Here is a 19,824-nt window from a genome sequence, read left to right as displayed (position 1 = left end):
CAGGATCTGGGCCGTTATCTCTCTGTGCCTCAGTATCTCTTCTGTAACATGGGGATAATCATCCGTCCCTCCTGCCCATTATCTATCTTGCCTAGTGGACTTTTGCCTAAAAAATGGGATCAAGGGCAGTTAGGCATCTAACCCACCTGGGCGCTTTTGAAAATACCACAAAGTGCCTATCTGCATCTTTAGGTACCTGAATGCCTTTGAAAATCTAGCCTACGCCCGACAGAGCAGGGACAGTCTCTTACTGTGTGTATATACAGCAACTGGCACAATGGGGACCTGATCTCAGCTGGGCTTCTGCGTGCTATTGTAATGTAAATAGCGCTAATACATTTCTTTGCACCCTCAGGAAGAACCAGTCTGCATGACTCTCTGTCTGCTCTCATTTGCCAGTTGGGAAATCATGACCCAAGTTTTTTCCTTGTCTGCTGATTATGTGGTCTCCTTAATGGCCTTTTATGAGGAATCCAATCCAAAGATTATTTTTGCAAATCCAAGCTTATCTGACCAACTGGCTCACCTTTATATGTTGTGCACCAAACCCTCCTTGCCTTACGCAACTGATTTGCCCTATGGATTTCAATCAACAGGATTTGGGTCAGGTCCACTAACACTTTTCATTATATTTGGCCCTATTTTATTAACTATTATTTTATCTGGGGCCTTGTTTTGTATGGAGAGTGGATCAAAACTATGGAAAACATTTCACAATCCCAGATGTATTTATTTATTTTAGTTTGTCAAAATTAAAACAGTGGCTACAAATTTTCATCAAATTCAAAAAAAAAAAAAAAATCAAACAGCAGGTCAAACACCCAGAAAAATAATTTGTGAAAATGTAGTTGATTTTTTTTTCAGGTGGAAATTTGCAATTTTGATGAAAAATTAAATTCTGGGGAAATGTCGGCTCAGCTCTCTGACTTTATTTGTGTTGCGGCCATGTTGGGCTTAGGGTATTGCAGAGCTAAAGGGGCTGAGGTAATATCTGTTATTGCACTGGGGGAAGAGACGAGCTTTCCAGCTACCCAGAACTCATCTTCATGAAGAAGACCCTGAAGCAGAGCTCTGTGGCGCTTGAAAGCTTGTCTCCTTCCCCAGTAGGCGTTGGTCCAGTAAAAGATATTTCCTCACTCACCTTGTCTCTCTAATTAGCTCGTTATGTAATAGAATATCTATATGTTCATTGTTTCTTCCTCAAAATAGCCTTGTTGGACTGACCCTATCCGATTATACTTGTCAGACATATTAGTTTATTCTTAATTAGAGTCTCAAGGTGAAATCTGGACTCTATCCCAGTCAATGGCAAAACTCCCATTAACCTCACTGGGCCCAGGATTTCAACCAGCAATTTTCTCTGGCCTTTCACGAGGTTCATAAGTCTTCGGTACGAGGGTTTCCATTTCTTCTCTGGAAGATAAGCACTGAACTAGTATCTCTCCAAACTTCAGAAAGAGCAGTTGCTTTTAAAGATTTATATACGCTATGCCACATTTTTCTTTCCTTCTGAATAATAAGATGAACATAGCCCATCCTGGTAACCAGCTGCCAGACCCTGGCTTTATTAAATCAATGGCAAAGCTTCCAGGGCAAAATCACCCTGAGCGCTGGCAAAACAGTTTCAAATGAAGTTTATTTCATTAAAAATGGCCCTTATTTGAATACAATTTTTTTTCACAAAAACTTGTCAACTCTTTTTTTGTTGCTGAGGAAAACTTTTGTGGCTTTTAAAATATTTTTTTTATTAGATTGCTTTCCAGGAAACAAAAAAAGTCAGTCAGTATGTTGATGACATTGTCAATAACATTTTTTATTTAAAAAATCCTCGAAAATTGAATAAAAAAAAGGTTCCACTTTGAAGCAAAAGCTATTTTGAAATTTCAAGCTGTTGTGCAAAGAGAGAGTTTTGTTTGCTGCCCAACTCTCTAGGTGACTTAATTCACTTGAATGACTCAAACTATGGCTTTGTTCTTTGCTTATAAATGGCAGTCACTCTTTAAGACCATACTCTGGCTTCCCAGAAAATCATGCCTGTCAAATGTCACCCAGCTGGGGTGTCCCTCACCCATTTTCCTCTGCCAGCGCAAATGTCATTGTGGCTTAGGGGGAAGTTCCTTGAGCTGACAAAGGAGAGACCAGGAGTTCAACTCTCCCTCTTTCACACTCACCATCTTAAATGTTGCACAAACAAAGGATTCTGGGCAATAAACATGTTCCAACATCCGCCACCTCCAGTTATTGGGAGTTCAGTAGAGATTCCCCTGGTAGCAGGTTATTTCAGAAGTGCTGCCTGCAGGGTTTCATGCATGGTTGGAAGCATCTGTGGCTGACCACTGTGGTAGACTGGGCTCAGTATGGGATGGACCATAGGTGGTCGGCTCCAGAATGGCGTTTCCAGTGTTAGTGTCTCCTCACCTACAGACAACCCCTGGGCTTTCCTCCCATCCTGACTGCACCCTGTGTGGGACCTTCCATTCCCACTGCATCTCTGAGCCCAGAACAGGAGAGGGTGACAAAGTTCTGGCTAAACTGGATCTTCACCAGGCAAGGATTCCCCTACCCAAGGGGAGTCTGCCGTTCCCTGTGCCCTATGGCAGCAGGATGGGGCCTGGGCTGAGGCTCTGCAAAGAAGTGAAACATGGAGCTTCTGCCTGAATTTTGGTTCGAGTCCATTTGAGCCCATGAGCGAGAATGAAACTTGGGGTGTGGCGCCCTTGTGAGTGGTACCCAAGGAGGAGGTTTGTATGAATCCATGCAAACTGAGCCTGCAGAACTTTCCAGGCTGGTGGTGTCTACAGTTGGCCTTGATGGTCATGGTTTAAATACCAGTTGGAATAGGGTAACATGGGACTTTGCTGCTGTATAATCCACAGGGTGGGGGTGGGGGGAGGGACAAGTCCATTCTTGGCCTGGAGCCTCCCAAGGAAGGAGAGTTAAGGGTCAATAAGACAGCAAGAACCGTAGAGTCCATGATGCACCTCACTTCTTTCTGTGAGGCCTTTAAGCCACTGGCATGAGAGCTATGACTCTTTCACCATTGTGAATTCTTATTCCATTTTGCTACATCCTTGCGATGGCGGGGTTCCTTTATTCTTGTGAACCCTTCCGCCAGGTGCCGTCAGCAGCAATGAGGGCTGTGTTCAGATATCTACACATACACTGGCTCCAACCCCAAGAACCCTGGACAAAATCGGCTACCTTCCCTGGCCACCTTTAACTGACACTACTCCCTGCTCACAAGCACCAACTCTGTGTATAATGCAAGGAAAAACTTTATTAGGGGACAAGGGGACCCAGCAGCAACTTGAGAAACACAGCAACAGTAAAGCCACACTATATCTATCGGAAAAATACATAAAATACCCATCCCCCATATTATCCTTGGCCTTAGTTCTTAACCTCAGTTCCGCACCCTCCTGGGGTGAACGTCTGATAAGCAAATGCCCCTTTGACACGTCATTAATGCCTATTATTATTTAGTTCTATTACTGCAGCACTTAGGAGCCATAATCCTGGACCAGGACCACAGTGCTAGGCGCTGTACAAACTCAGCTCTTTGTCCCAAAGAGTTTATAATCTATATACACATGACTTTCCCCCTCCCCACTCTGTGTTTGGTATCAGTGGGTAGAGTAGTCCCAGAGTTGGGGAGTGCACTAGAGCTGGCCTATCTCCAGCCCGCAAGGTAAGTGTGGCCTGTTCTTGATGCACCTTCACCTACCTCACCCACAGTGATGTCAGCTTGATTGGCACCTCTAGTGCTTCAGCAAACACTTGCCTCAGCCCTGCATCCCACCTCTAATCATGGCATCATCTCTGCACCACCTTTCATCATGGAGTCTTCAGTGGCATAAGTCTCAATGGCAGAAAGAACCTTTGATTAGAGCCCAAGCCACTGGGAATGCTCCCCTGCTATAAGGTAAGAGCCCTTTTCCTCCTTCTCTTCTAGGTTCACTCCGACTATCTCACCAATTCAGAGTTTGTGTACAGTTCTGGTGAGTCCCTCAACGTGTCACTTGGAGGAGTTCTGGGTAGAAAGCTGATACAGCTGAAGTAGAGCTAATGGGATTTATTTTTCCACAGAAAATGTTGAGATTTTGGGAATTAATGAACCTGAAATATTTCAATGAAAACCAAAAGTTTTTGGCTGAAAACAAAAGTATTTTAAGTCTGAAATTCCACCTCAGTGCCTCATGGGAGTTGTAGTTTGGGTGCACCATGCTCTTATTTTTTTCTATCATTCAGGCTTCCTGGTCAGATTACATGTCCCATGATGCACCATGCTCTCCCCTCTTGCAGAGAGCAGGCAATGCATTATGGGAGTCCCTAGCCATGATGCATCATGGGACATGAAGTCCAAGTGGGGTGCCTGGCCCATAGTGGAGAATGGACACATGAGGCCGGTGAACTACAATTCCCATGAGGCACTGTGGCAGCACATTCAAACTGAAATATTGCCATTTTCAGGTGTTTGATTTTTTTGATGAAGAATCAAAGGTTTCAGTGGAAAGAAATTTTAACCAAAACCACAATTTTCTGTCAAAAATAATATTAATGGAAAATTCTCCACTAGTGCCAGTTTTAAATATAAATGAGGCTAGAACATAGAGCAGATCTGCACTAGGTTGGGTTGAGTTAAGATGCCCTGATCCTGCAAACAATTATGCACATGTGTATCTTTATTTATAGGAATCATCCTATTGAAGTACATTTGAAGTACTCAACGTTAAACTTGAAAAGCTCAAATCTCTGTTGCATTACAAATTCAGTAGAAAATAGTCTGACACCACATAGAAGCCTGCCATAGTTCATGGGTTTTGAGCAGAACCAGAGAGAAAGATATCTTTAAAATAAAAATTGCAAGTAAACTGGCCAAAATAAATGGTGTACAATTAAACTTCAAACACAATAGCTCAGTGTGTTCTAATAGATATGTTTTTAAGGATGATAATAATTGAAAGAGAGTCCAATCTGTATTCTCTGCCTTTTTACCCAATTTTTTTTTTTTTTTAGCTAAGTGGAGTACAATACAAATGTACAAACAAGTCAATATTAATCTGAAACTTTCAGCAAAAAACAAAACAAAAACCCAATGACAAAGAATTCATACGTCATAAAAATGCCAAACAAATCAACGTGAACATATAAAGAACGTAGAATAAGGGGAAAATCAGCGATATAGGGAATTCATAGGATACTTTGACTCCAATATCTTTTTCATTTCTAGTTTAATGTGAATCTAACATATTGCAAGAATTCAGCAGTAATTGTAACGGGAATATCCACATATTTTCTGGGCAGGTCAAAAAATAACTCCAGTCATCCCCACCTTAACTTAACTTCCTACAGTGTAGGTTGGTGAGGAGGGGTGGAGACTGGGCAGAGGGTTGGCTCCACCTCCACAATGCACCAACCATCCCAGCTGAGCCAGAGAAGGTTAGGGGGTAGTAATCTGCCAGTTGGTAGGGCCTTAGCAGATTACTACTATACACACACCCCCCACACACACACACACACACACACACACACACCCCAGAGGCATAATTCTTTTCCTAGCAAGTCCTGGGGCAACCCAGCTGTGTGCCACACCTCACTCTGGACTAGAGGCACCCAGGCTCTCAAGCCCTTAGTGAAAAATAAATCACCTCCCAGAGATTTCAGATGCCATTGACTCTTTGCCCCCATGAAGTCCCCATAAGTAGAAAAGACGTCCATGGGGAAAGTCCTGTGGGACATCCTTGCTGGGAAGTCCTGACTGAACTTTAAGTTGTCTTATTCCCTAGTTAGTGTAGTTCATGGAGCTTTACATTGTGAGATTAAGGGCTAAACTCAGCCCTCGCATGCACAACTCGGACTGTCATTGACTCCAATGGGAGCAGCGCAGGTGCTTCCAAGAGCAGAATTTGGCACTTAAACCATCTCTAAAGAATGCCCTACAAAAGCAACCATAGTTGCCTGCTAGTCCTCCCCTCTCTCCCCAACGCTACAAAGAGACCAGCATGGACCGAGCCCTATGCCCAGGTAGACTTCCATGGAGTTCCATGAAGTGCATTGTTCTCTTTTCACTTAATTCTCAACACTACCATTCACCAGGCATCATGTTATGCCGTAAATGAGGCCTCGTTTAAAGCATGATGACTATGGCAAATCTTATTTTCATATCTCTAATCTATTTTGAATAGATTTTCCAGCCAATTGACCAGTTTCTATTTGTTACTCTGTTGTAACGTACCAAAGTTAATAATATTCACTATCCGAACCTACTGAAGGCCATCACCAGCCTCTTAACCTCCAGTCCTAGGGGGATTTCAAAACCTGGCTTGCATAGAAGTCTAGCATTGTTGAGTTGAGAAGCTGGTGATTGTGATGGTGGTCCATACACATAGGGTTTGAGCAAAGCCTGGTAAAGTCAATGAAGAACACCCCTATGGACTTCAGTGGACTTTAGATCAGGCCCTAACTTTGCAAATAATAAAGCGAAGCCATTTCCTCAACTGGTGATTAGAGATAATCTCACTGCAAGAAAAACAATAATTAATAATTTGTCCATCTCTAGGTAAGTGCCAGGATCCAAAACACTTTACAAATTTTAATTAAGCCTCAGAAAACCATGGTCAGGTAGGTAAGTGCCAAGTGTTGCATAGATGAGAAAAGTACTGGTTCATGATTGGCTGAAAACAGTCATGTGACCAATCAGCAGGCATCTATTTCTGCCTTTGGAGAACTTAGATCTACTGAGGTCTGGAATAATGTTACCCAATTAGTTCCCATCTGCAGAAGAATCCATCCCATTGGTGTTTCTCTTTGTGAAAACTCTTATTTGCTTCTGATGAATCTACTCTGCTACTGTAATCAAACCCCTGCTTCCTATCTAGCTTATCAAAGATTAGTTAATAGTTTGGAGCTCTAGTTTGGTCTCCAGGTCAGAAGACTAGTTTAAAAATAATGCCATTACAGGTGCAATAGTGAAATTAATAGGCCTCCTGGAGAGATTTCCAGATATCCCCCCAATGATGCCATTCAGAATATAGGTAGCAATACATATAGCAATGCCTTGTCTTAATAAACCTCCAGAGCTATTGTCCCATGAGAGGAAAAATTCATGGTCATGGATTCATAGATTCCAAGGCCAGAAAGGATCACTGTTCTAATCTAATCTGACCTCCTATATAACACAGGCCAAAGAACTTCCCCCCCCCCAGATCCCTAGAGCAGATCTGTTAGAAAAACATCCAGTCTTGATTTCAAAATGGTCAGTGATGGAGAATCCACCACGACCCTGGGTAAATTGTTCCAATGGTTAATTATTCGCACTGTTTAAAATGTACTCCGAATTTCTAGACTGAATTTGTCTAGCTTTAACTTTCAGCCACTGAATCATGTTATACCTTTCCCTGCTAGACTGAGAGCCCATTAGCAAATATTCATTCTCCATCCAGGTCCTTCTAGACTCTAAGCCAGTCACCCCTTAACCTTCTTGTAGTAAAGCTCAATAGATTTAGTTACTTGAGTCTCTCACTGTAAGTCATGTTTTCTAATCCTCTAATCTTTCTCAAGGCTCTTCTCCAAACCGTCTCCAGTTTATCAACATCCTTCTTGAATTATCACCACCAGAACTGGACACAGGATTCCAGCAGTGGACACACCCAGTGCTAAATACAAAAGTAAAATAACCTCTCTCCTTCTACGCGAGATCCCCCTGCTTATGCATCCCAGGGTCGCATTAGCCCTATAGGCCACAGTGTCCCACTGAGAGCTCGTGTTCAGCGGATTACGCACCACAACCCCCAAATCTTTTTTAGAGTCATTCCCTACCCAGGATAGAATCCCCCATCCTGTAAGTGCGACCTATATTCTTTGTTCCTAGACGTATACGTTTACATTTAGCCATGTTAAAACGCATATTGTTCGCATGTGCCCAGTTTACCAAGCAATCTAGATTGCTCTGCATCAGTGACTTGTCCTCTACACTATTTACTATTCCTCAATTTTTGTGTCGTCTGCAAACTGCAGACAGTATCAGTGAGGAACCAATCCCTGCAAGACCCCCCTAGAAACACACTCGCTCGAGGTTGGGTTGGCTTCAGTCACTATTAGCCACTCAGATCATTTGTGCCAACCCAGGCCACTTGGCACACATAGCAGCAGATCTTCTGGTCCCTCCTGCCCCACTCCTAAGCAATAGTACAGCAGGTACCCGTGCAGTACTGGGTTCCCCACCATGCAGAGGGGGCAAACCATCTTTGCAGCCTACCCAAAATTTGCTCATGCCATCCCTTTGAATGGCAGAATTACTGGTCCCACTGCATTACCCGGGGTGGGGATTTACCCCTATGAAGATGTTGCCTATTTTTTTCCATTCACTCTCTCCTGAAAACTAGATCAAAGTAGATTCTGGAGGACCCTGATCCTCAGTCAATATAAAGCGGTGTCACTTCATCGACTTCAATGGAGGTGCACCAATTTATACCAGCTCAGGATCTGGCCCAATCTCTGTAAAGAACTGGAAATAATTCTTTGGCTTTATTCCCTCAGAAGGATTGAGTGGCTGTGAACTGAAATTGGGAGTCTCTGAGAAGGCAATGAATTTTTTTTGTAACATACAGAATTTATGGCTAGACACATACCTTATTTTTTTTCCAGCTGTTTAATTCTTATTTTGACCTGTGCAAATACTTGACAAGTTTTTTTGTTTCTCTTGTGCTAAAATACAGCAGAGACCAATCTGACTTTCTAATACTAAGAAAATGAGAAATGCATTTGCATGTTTTGCTTCTTTCCTTCACACAGATTTCTTTCCTAGCTGAGGTTAAGGACACTCCATCATAATGGGAGAGGTTTTTATTTGAAATGTCGTGTAACCTATTTTACACTGGGGCTCTATTAAATGAATCCTCACATGGCAATGCAATTCATCTAGAAGATGACAGCCAATAAGCCAAAGGACAAACTATTGTCAACCAACTGCCTGCATTCTGCTCTCACTAACATTGCTATAAATCTGTGGTGCCATGGAGTTACTCCATTGTGTTTCTACACCACCTGGCATTTAGTAGTCATGAATGCTGGTCCATAGCTCCTAGATGCTTAGACTTACAGCCATAAATGACTGAGAGACAAGGTGGGAAACGTAATATCATTTATTGGACCAACTTCCATTGGTGAATGGTAACCACTCAGCTGCAAAAAAAAAAAAAAATAATAATAATAATAATAATTACACACAAATAACGAATGAGCCTAGCCAGCCAATGAATCAAAGCAGCAAAATGACCCCTATAATCTCCCCAGGAATGCATCATCAGCTTTCCCCTCCCTGCTCCTGACTCTATCAAACAATTAATTTTTTTAACAGAATTTCCAGGAGGCCAGGTTTGGGCTGTTTCAAACCAAGGTTAGGGAAGCAAGTTCCAGAGGCCCTATTGTCCTCCCAGCGAATGTTTTACAAGTGTTAACAAATGGGTAAGGGTTAAAAAAGACTGAAAGTAGGCAACATTATAATAACTAGATCAACTAAATAAAACAGACAAGAATTAAAGAACAACGTTGACTTCAGGGGAGTTCTGACAATTACACCAGTAAGAGTAAAACAGGGACAGCTAACAGAACTTCCAAAGGAATTAACAATGACTAAGTAGATGAGCTGTTAGGTGGTGTGGCATGTGACATATATTGTCCTTGATCCATATGCGCCAGTGTCAGCGTTGACTTGCGTTTGTTTCCTGGTCCTGATGGTATTTAAACATATTTTTTTAAATTAATTTACTTCGGTGCTTTAAAGAGAAAATATTTCTTGATGATGTTAGCCATTTCCAGTCCTTTTTTTTTAATTTGTTCCAATTACGTGATGTTTTTTGCAATCATACAAGTTGTGTACAAAAAGCATTTTAAAAACTATTGACACTTGTCAAGTGACATTTGTGCTCCTGTGTAGGGCCAGACTGACAGCCCAGTAGACGAAAGCCCTCCAACCGACAACAGAACAGCTGCAACGCTAGCAGTCAGAACTGTAGGATGTTTTTTGGGTATGCTGGTGACCTAAGATCCAGTTTGTGGTCAGTTCCTGGCCCTGCTACAGACGTCACTTAACCTGTCTCTCAATTCTCCTTTGTCTACTGTGATTGTAAACTCTTTTTGGAAGAGACTATCTTATATGTTTTCACAGTGCCTAAGGTTACTATCTTATATGTTTACACAGTGCTGCAGTGTAAACACTTCCTACTTTACCGGAAGGGGGTTTTCCACTGATGCAGTTAATCCACCTCTCCATGAGGCAGTAGCGAGGTCAACAGAGGAATCCTTCCACCAACCTCGCCCATGTCTATACCGGGGGGGGGGGGGGTTTACGTCAACCTCACTACGTCGCACAGGACACTTTTCACATCCCTGAATGATATAGCTGGATCAACCTAAGTTTGAGGTACAGATCAGGCCCAACACAATAGGGCCCCCAATCTCAGCTGAGCTATTCGGCACGGCTGTGATACAAAGCACAACAATGCCACCTACCCGCATCAACAGGTAGAAAACTTGATGGGACCTGCAGCAATTGGGACAACTCCAGTGGAAAGGCAGAGGAGAGCACTTGCTGGGGAATTCAGGGGTGGCTCCTCCCCCTCCAGAGGCTCTATCCACCCATTGGCTAGCCAGGGGAGCAGGGAATCTGATTTGTCCCTCACCCCCACTTCATTAATTTGAACCTTAACCTGAGCCATGCAAGACCTCTTTTTACTCTGTTTCAGCAGGCCCAGCCCCTCGTCCCCGTAACGAGAGTTTGGAGCCACGTCATTCTGACATTTTCAAAATGAAACAGTTCTACTTTTCCATTCCAAATGACTCTTCATTTCGAAATTACCTTTCATTTCATTTTGTTTAATTTTAAAAAGCAGGGCCGGCTCTAGGTTTTTGCCGCCCCAAGCAAAAAAAATGTTGGCTGCCCCCCTACCCTAGCTTTGGGCTCCCGCACACAGACCCCTGCCTCCCCAGCCCTGGGATCCCCCCCACCAGTGCTGACTCTGCCTGCTCTCCCCTCACCTCCAGCTGGTCCAGCGCTGGCAGGGTTGGGGTAAGCAGCGGGGGTCCCGGGCCGTGCCTCAGCCCAGGGTCCCTCCAGCCAGGGCTCCCTCCTCCAGGACCGGCCGGGACCCGGGAGGGCAGAGCTGGGGGACTGCCCCAGCAGGGGACTGAGGAGCTGGCGCAGGGTAGCCCCAGAAGGAGCGGAGTCCTGGAGAGCGGCCGCAGGCCCTGCACGGCTGCGCCCCGGGCACCGGTCCCCACTATGGCCCCGCTGCTGCTGCTGCTCCTGGTCGCCCTGCCGCAGTCCCTGGGTGGCTCAGGCCACTTCGCCCAGCCCCAGCTGCGATGCTGGGGGGCGGCTGCCCTGCGGCACCTGCAGGCAGCTCCGTGCGCCCCGCGTGGCAGTCCCCAGCCTGAGTGTCCCACGCTTGGAGCCCGCTCAACCCAGTCACAAGGTGAGGGTGCTGCTCCCCGACACAAACCACAGCGGTCCCAGGGCGCCCCCCCCGCGCTACTGTTGGCAGGGCTGGCTCTAGGCTTTTGCCACCCTAAGCAAAAAAAAAAACGATGGCCGGAATGCTGCCCCTGAAAATGTGCTGCCCCAAGCACGTGCTTGGTTTGCTGGTGCCTAGAGCCGGCCCTGTTAAAAAGGAAATGGGGAAAAAAGCTCAGAATCTAAATGAAACGTTTCATTTGACCTGAAATGACCTTTTTTTCAACTTTTCAGTTTGCCAAAGAAATGGAAAACATTTCATTTTCCAGTCCACCCGAAAAGTTTCTTTTTAATTATTTATTGGAATTGACAGCAAACCGAAACTATCCATTATTCACACAGCGCCACCAATAAGTGCTATTAACAGCTACCTTTGTTCTTTAGTTCGCTTTTTTGCTACACTTCAATAAAAGAGTGTCCATCCAACTCTCTGGTGTTCTTGATTATAGCTAGACAGGCCCGTATGTTACCCCCAAGATCAAATAAAATAACCCACAAAGACATAGCTGGGTGAGGACACAAAGGTGTGGGTTCAGGGAGACCCTTGGCTGGGATCAGAGGTGAAAGTAAGCCAGTACAGCTGCCGGAGCCCCGGGGTAGTGGCGACAGGGCTAAGTCAGCGATTTAAAGGGCCCGGAGCTTCGCTGCGGTAGCGGCGGCCAGAGCCCCAGGCCCTTTAAATCGCCCCTGAGCACTGGGGCTCCCAGCCGCCTCTGCAGCTGGTAGCTCCAGGGGTGATTTAAAGGCCGCAGGGCTCCTAGCCACAGCCAGAGCCCCGGGGACTTTAAACCTTGATTTAAAGGCCTCGCCTCTTCCGGTTGAGGCCACGCCTCTTCCGGTTGAGGCCACGCCCCTGCTCAGGACTCCGGCATACCAGTAAGTCCTTTAACTTACTTTCACCCCTGGTTGGGACATACACAAAAGGAAATTTGGGATGTAGACACAGAACTAAAAAGGATATCGGGGAGACAGAGACAGGGAGGACAGAAGGGAACATACAGGGTGAGAAGAGCTTGAAAGCAAAATAGAGAGATGGGGGATCTCAGAGGGGAGTAATTCACGAGGGGAAAAGAGAGAGAAGATTGAGATACCCCGTGAAGATGTCAGAGGGCAGAGAAGACTCACCATTGGCAATGAAGCCGGGGTCCCCTCTCATGGAGCTCATTGCAGGATTAAGGTGAGACCTGGTTGAAAATTTTCAACTCAATTTAAGTTACTCATAGCTGGCAATTTCCCCACATGCACTGTGTAGATAGCCCAGGTATCACTAGACCAAGTGAAGATCAGATACTGCATGAAAAAAATGGAGCTAAACGCTCAGATCCACCATGAAGTCTCTGAAAATAAGAATAAAAAGACACGGCAAGGATGTGCCTTCAGCTAGGCATGCCCAACAAGCTCACCATGTGTTCCTCTACACTACGTGAAATTTGCAGTTCCTGGCATCTCCATGCGAGGATACACACTCCAGCAACAAAGGGCAGTTGAGCCAAAGTCGGTATTATACGTCCAATAATTTAATATCATCGCATGCAACTATTCAAAACAAGTGTGACTCTACTGAATCCAGAGCGACAAGATGGCTGAGGTGATATCTTTTATTAGACCAGCTTGGTGAGAGAGACAAGCTTTCGAGCTTACACAGAGCTTTTCTTCAGGTCTAGGAAACTTTACACGACATGTACTGAATCCAGTGAGTTATGATCCAGTGTTGCATGCAAAATGAGAACTGTTACGGGTCAGTTATATTCCTACATGCCAAACGTATCTCAAAGGTTAGACAGACTCACACAGTGTGAATCTAGGGCCTGATCCAAAGCTCACTGAAATCAATGGAAAGACTCCCATTGACTTGAATGGATGTTGGGGCAGAGTCATGGATGGGGATTAATTCAAGAAGTTAGAACTTTGATTACCAAACTGATGAACGTCTACAAAGTGGCGACTGGCTGGCTCTCAGGCCAGTATGCGATACAAATAGACGCTTACTGATACACGTGCTACTGGGTGCGGGTAGGTAATGTGGCCGGAGCTGAAGGGCAATTTTTGAAATTGTAGCCAGATATATCCAGTTTTAATTGGAATATATGGGGGTGGAGGCAAGATGGGAATCGGAATGATGTGATTTAAAGATCTGATGTCTCTTGATTCCTCAGGGCCAGGACAAACAACTACATAGGATAGTCGATGTGTTCACTCTTTTATTTCACTTGCTAGAATGTTGGCTCATATAGTGGCTTTGCTTGTACTCTGAACATAGTTTGTTTTGATGATAAGGCCTCTGCTTCTTTACCCAATAAGGGAGACTGAATACCCGAGCATGTAATCCTTCCCCAATTCAATTAGAGTAAGCCTTTCTTCACTCAAGCCACCGATCACAATTAATTCTGGGACATGGCAAACAAGCAGGCAAACAGAGGAGGAGGAAAACAAAGAGAAAAAGCACAAGCAGAAACAATTAGATGAGTTCCTGTCTCCTCCTGGTTCCTTCATTTATCCCCCTTCCTCTACTCTGGGGTACCCACTTTGGTAACAGCTCTCTCAGAGCTTGAGAAGTCCAATTTACTCTCCAATCCACCAATGTCCATCTTTTCTTCAGCCACAATCCCAGACAATGATGTAGAAACAATTATAAGAGAGGTCAGTTCATAAAAAGTTCCAGGGATTAGCTTTAACTGAATTTCAATTAAAGCACAAGGCAAGCACTTGTGTGAGTGCTAGCTGCAAGCGAATGTTGTGAAAATCACTCTGCCACAAACCCGGGTGTTTTTTCTAAGATGAAAATTAGGGGGAAAAATGGTCCAAGAGATTGGGAAGAAAGTTGACAGAAAGATGAACTTTTAGGTAAAGATAGGTAGTAATTCTTCAATGGAATGGTTTTTCATTGGAAAATGCCACTTTGTCAAAATCAAACTTTGCATGGGAAAGAATCAGTTTTCACAGATTTTTCATCTGGAAAATTTTTTGAAATGTAAAGTTTTGAAATTGTCAGAATATGTCATTTTCAAAACAAGTGCCTGGTGAGTGGTAACTGACAGCCGCGTTGACAAACACCAAGTGGAAAATCTTGCATTCAATTCAGTAAGTTCACTCACGGTGGTTACTTACATTCACATTTTTTTACCTCTGATTAATATCTGATGAACTCTGCGGTATCACCATCTGAATCACCATCCCAGTATTTTTAGAATCAGTTTGATCTTGTCTTTGCTAATAGAAACACAGAGCACAGTGTACATATAATATATTTAATATTTTTCCCAATTCACATTCAACTTCTCCCTGGAGAGAGGTAGGAAGAAATTAACAATTACATATTACAGATGTTAGTCAAGTCACTTAATGCACTTATTGAAGGTGCTCAAATACTATTTTGAGGAGGGTGGAATAAAATAGAGACTATTGGCCTTTTTTCACCTCACGTTTTGTGTAGTGACTTAAATTATCAGAATATTTCACTAATCCTCCCCTAGCTAGGCACTTTTCTGTTATACAAGTTGCTCGTTCACCAGGGCTTTCAGTGGAAATACCTGTTGTTTCAGAGTCTTCCATTACGCAAACCTAAAGTGTGCTAGCATTTTAAACAACTTTACTTTTAACTCTCTGCTCAGGCTGCAAAAGACAAGTAATCTTCCTGAAACTGGTAGCGCTGAAGATTAAATTGCTCTGAGCAATTAAGCATATTCCAAGGTTCAGCCAGCAAGACATACTGTCCATTAATTACGGTAGTTCAGTGAGATTCTAGGGCAACTAGCATTTGTATGCTTACATCCCTCCTCTGAATGAGTATTTGTACACTTCAGCAGTATGCTAGTATCAGGCTATCTTATTATTACATACCACAGGGTTCCATATTTCAACTTCCTCCACTAGTGGAACCTTTAACTGTGCTATCCATTAGCTGTGCCTCCATGCAAGCCGCTGGCAATTTCTGAAGTGCAAGATGGGAAGAAGACCAAAAAAAAAAAACCGTGTAAATCCTCCCAGTTGACAGGATTTCCGCTTTAACAATAGATACATCATCCGTCTTGAGAAAGAGATTTCAGTTCCTCCAGCCTGGAATGCCAGAGACAAATACTAGGACTTGCTGGTGCACTGTGAACTCTTGTGCACCCTTTTCAACTAGAAAAAAAATCTGAGTTTTTACACTGTGATAGCTTTATTTGAGGGGAGAAGGGGCGGACAGATGGGGGAGCTGTTAAGACAAGAACCTAGGTACTAGTCTGAATGCACCAAGACATAATGTAACTGAAGCAAGGGTCATTAACGTAAAGTAAATATTAGAAAGATGCCATCCTACTAGTTAACTAGATGTTTGACAGAAAGTTTCTTTCATTGCGATGCAAAGTGTTCAACCTTTCCAAAGTAAATATTATGTCAGTGCTCACTTGTTAAACTAAAATATGTCCTGGTTCATTGAATATGATTATTTTAAAACGCATATTTCATGAAAAGTAGTATTCAGTGCATGTATTGTACCTATAGGATTCAAATTACACCAGGGTGAGACTGAGCGATACTCTACTATTATTCTGACAGCCACCTGATTACAGCTCTTTTCACCCAAAAAGTGATCTGAGAAAAGACCTAATGTTCGGGGGTTTAATGTCTGAACCATTTATTAATCATTATTATTAATTATTACATCATCATGTAGCGCTTAGAGTCTCTAACCAAGCTATGGGGTTCCCAGTGTGCTAGGCACTGTATAGACATAGTAAGAGATGGTCTCTGCCCCAAGGAGTTTACAATCTAAAAAGATAAAAACAAAGGCAGGATTACTACACTGCATTTTACAGAGAGGGACAATAAGATCCTCAAAGGCATTTAGGTACCTAACTACTATTGAAATCAAGGGGAATTAGGTGCTTAGTTACCTCTAAGGCTCTTGACCAAACTGGAGTACTATTAGCTCTCGAGTGATTTAGCCTGTGTTCACACTGCAAAGTGGGCAGGTTCCAATTCAAGTTAAAATGTTACCCATGCTCTACAACACACGCCCAGCCGCACAAGCCAACCTGAGCTTGGAGCACATCCAAACCCAAGTCAGAGGTTTTTCTGCATAAACAGTGCGGGGAAGGGGTTGGGCTGAAAATTGGGTAAGAGCTTGGGGTAACTGTGCAGTGAAGACATATCCTCAGTCGGACCCATCCTATCCAAACTGGTCTGGGTGCTTTCCATGAGCAATATTGGGTACGTCTACACTGGGAGGTAGGATTATTGATTACCAGCAAGGGTAACCTGATTTGCTTGAGCTAGCATGCTAAAAATAGCAGTGTGGACGTGGCAGCATAGGTGGTGGCTAAGGCCCACCCAAGCTTGGACCCACTGGACTGGGTGGGTGTGGCCTTGGGTGACATGTCAGACTTCTTCTTTTTAACACACTAGCTCAAGCAGCAGCACATAGGAGCTGGGTTTGGGGACAGAATCTGTCTTGATGACACTAATATCCAAGTGCAATGAAAATGTATTCAACAGAATAGAATATCTAAGGTAACACTTTATAATGTTTGCAATTCATTCTGCAAAATGCTAAACCAAAATAAGGCTCATCACATCAAACCACTAAGAACAGTCCAAACAACTACAATTACAGCTTTGTGCACATTAATACTTTGAAGTTAACAAAGAGCCGCTCAATCCAAGGTTTATTAAATCAGTGGAAAGACATCTGACTTCAGTGGGCTTTGAATCAGGCCCTTAAAAAGAAAATTTCTGAGAACAATATTAATCCATATAGCAAGAATATATTGTAAATCCTTTTCAATATGTATGAGTTTTCCATCTTTGTACCGATTGATATATTTCTCTCTCCAGATGAATATGTCACAATTTATAGCTCACCTGGTCCATATATATATATGGACCAAGGAGTGTTGTACCTAATAGGTTTAGATCATCCTTCTAATTTATCTCAGGTATAGCACATCTGTTTTAATTTAGCCAAAGGGCTAATTTTACACAATTCTTACCAATGATTTGCAGAGTTTATGATTTTGAAGGTCAAAAGAAAAATTCCCTTATGCTCTAGGGATGCTTTTCGAAATGATTCTGAATGGACAGAAAAATGTGTAGGCCTTCTTTGATGGTCCCTCTCATAGTTAGGTACAGCTGGATGAAAATCTATCACAAAAGAGAATTCAATGTTATCATTAATGGTGACTTTGTACAGCAGATGTTTTCTGCATATTACCGAAGACCGTTTAATTTATGAATCTCTGAAGTGAAGCCACTTAAAATTCCACATTATGTACCAAACAGTGTCTGAAAAATTCCAAGCTTTTTATATTTTGGTCCTTTTTTTAGGGAGGAAGTGTTTTAGAATAGAGAGAAAACAAAACTAAGGCGGCACACAGAATCCACACATAACAATGAACGTACTTATGATTATGGTATAGGGAAAAAATTCCAAGAAAGGTATTCTGAACCCATTCTTTCTTCCATTGAAATCAATGGGCATTTTGCCATTGACTTCAGTAAGGAGTTTTGTATAGTGCATTACCAAAGTAAAATAACTACATTCGAAACCGGAATAAAATAATAAGAACCTAGGGAAGTAATGACCTAATGAGAAAAGAATATGAAATGGTTTATAAATCTTCTCTAAAATAGCAGAAGAGTGAATGTTATTAGCATTGCCTTTTATAGCCCAATATGTTTCGTTTATATTTTTTCATCCCCTGTAAATCAAGTGGCTTTGTATTACCCCGTGATACAAAGTTCATTGAAGTCGTGGGTAAACGTCTATTGATTTAATTGGGTTTTGGATCAGTCCCTAAGAACAATTAAATGATGCTTTTTCCTTTGGGAGACTTAACCATTGAAAATGAAGCTGAAGTTTGTACAGTGTACACATGGTGAACTGCTGTCTTTCTAGATTGTCCACAATACATGAAACTATAGAAAATGCAGCAACATACTCTGGGATACCTGCTTTAACCCTATATATTCAAATGTTACCATTGGAAAACAGAATGTATCTTGACGTTTCATTTATGGTTTAGGTTTATTATTTAAAAACCTGTTATAATACTGTAGTACTTTATGTCCCTCCTTCTTACATGTAAATCATAGGCATGGCTTTGAATAGGTTGTAAAAGTATTTTCCTGTGATCAGTCACGTCTGTTTGGTTGAGAATAAAGTTATAGTGCTTCCTTTTCACATGATTCTCACACTTTGTATCTAAGTTAAGGGTTTTAAAGACTACTGGATAAAGGGTTTTATTCTCTTTCTTCTTGCTTCTACTTTTAAATATTACTAGGGTCAGCTCTCTAATTGTGAAAATCAGCATCATTCCACCAAAGTCCACGGGGCTATAGGCGTACTACTCCAGCTGAGGATAAGATGTTAGAATGTGCTCCTGTTTTTAGTAAATCTTCACAGGTCACCAAATGTAGAGGGGAATCCTGTATAATTCATGGCTGTTTCCTCAGGTAAATAATGTATGCTGCATATATTGTGTGTCTTCAAATGTTGTGCTTCTTTAAAAGTCCGGTAAAAAGAGAAAAAAAAATAAAAAACCCAATATATCTTACCCTGTCCTTCTCCCCCACCCATCCTTATTTTGTTTACCATATTTTACAATAGCAAGAAGTCACTTCATGGTAATATCATTCATTTTAGAACCGCACCTTTTGAGCAGGCAAAGGCACTCAGACTTTGTTCTCCGTCCTCTTGATGCACTTAAGTGATGACATTTTACCATAATAAAAGCATATAATGCTTTCTTCTGTTCCTCAAGTAAAATGGTGACCTTGCTTTTCGCATACCTACAAATTGCCATTGAATCTGTTATGCCCTCTTATCCCTAAATCTCCTTCACGCTAAGAGATAGATTGTGACCCAGATTACATGCCCACACACAGGAGTAAAAACCCCTTCACATGCCTGCAGCACTGAAGTGGGCAAAGATGTCCATTTCCTAAAATGGACGCAAGAGAGAATAATATAATATTGCAATCCTTTTCAGGAAGGATGAGCCCAAACCATATTTTCTAAGCACTGTTCCTAGATAAAGCCACACAACACTATCAAAAGCCTTTTCTGCATCTAACAATAAGGCAATTGTATATGTGTTTGATAACTGAGTTAAATGGATCATATGAAAGCATTTCTTTGTATTATTGGGAGGGTGCATGCCCTGTATAAATCCCACTCCATCTTGTATTGTTGTCAGTAGGGTTGATATGATGTGATGTGTTGCTGGAATTTAGGCTATTTAGTTTATATTCAATGTTTAAAAGAGATATAGCATCAGCTCCTTAGCTGGTGTAAACTGACAAATTACACTTGCTGAGCATACGGCCCATAG

Source organism: Chrysemys picta, chromosome 3 (assembly GCF_011386835.1).
Source record: "Chrysemys picta bellii isolate R12L10 chromosome 3, ASM1138683v2, whole genome shotgun sequence".
Taxonomy (NCBI): domain Eukaryota; kingdom Metazoa; phylum Chordata; order Testudines; family Emydidae; genus Chrysemys; species Chrysemys picta.
The sequence above is the reverse complement of the archived record's forward strand: the minus strand, read 5'-3'. Positions refer to the sequence as shown.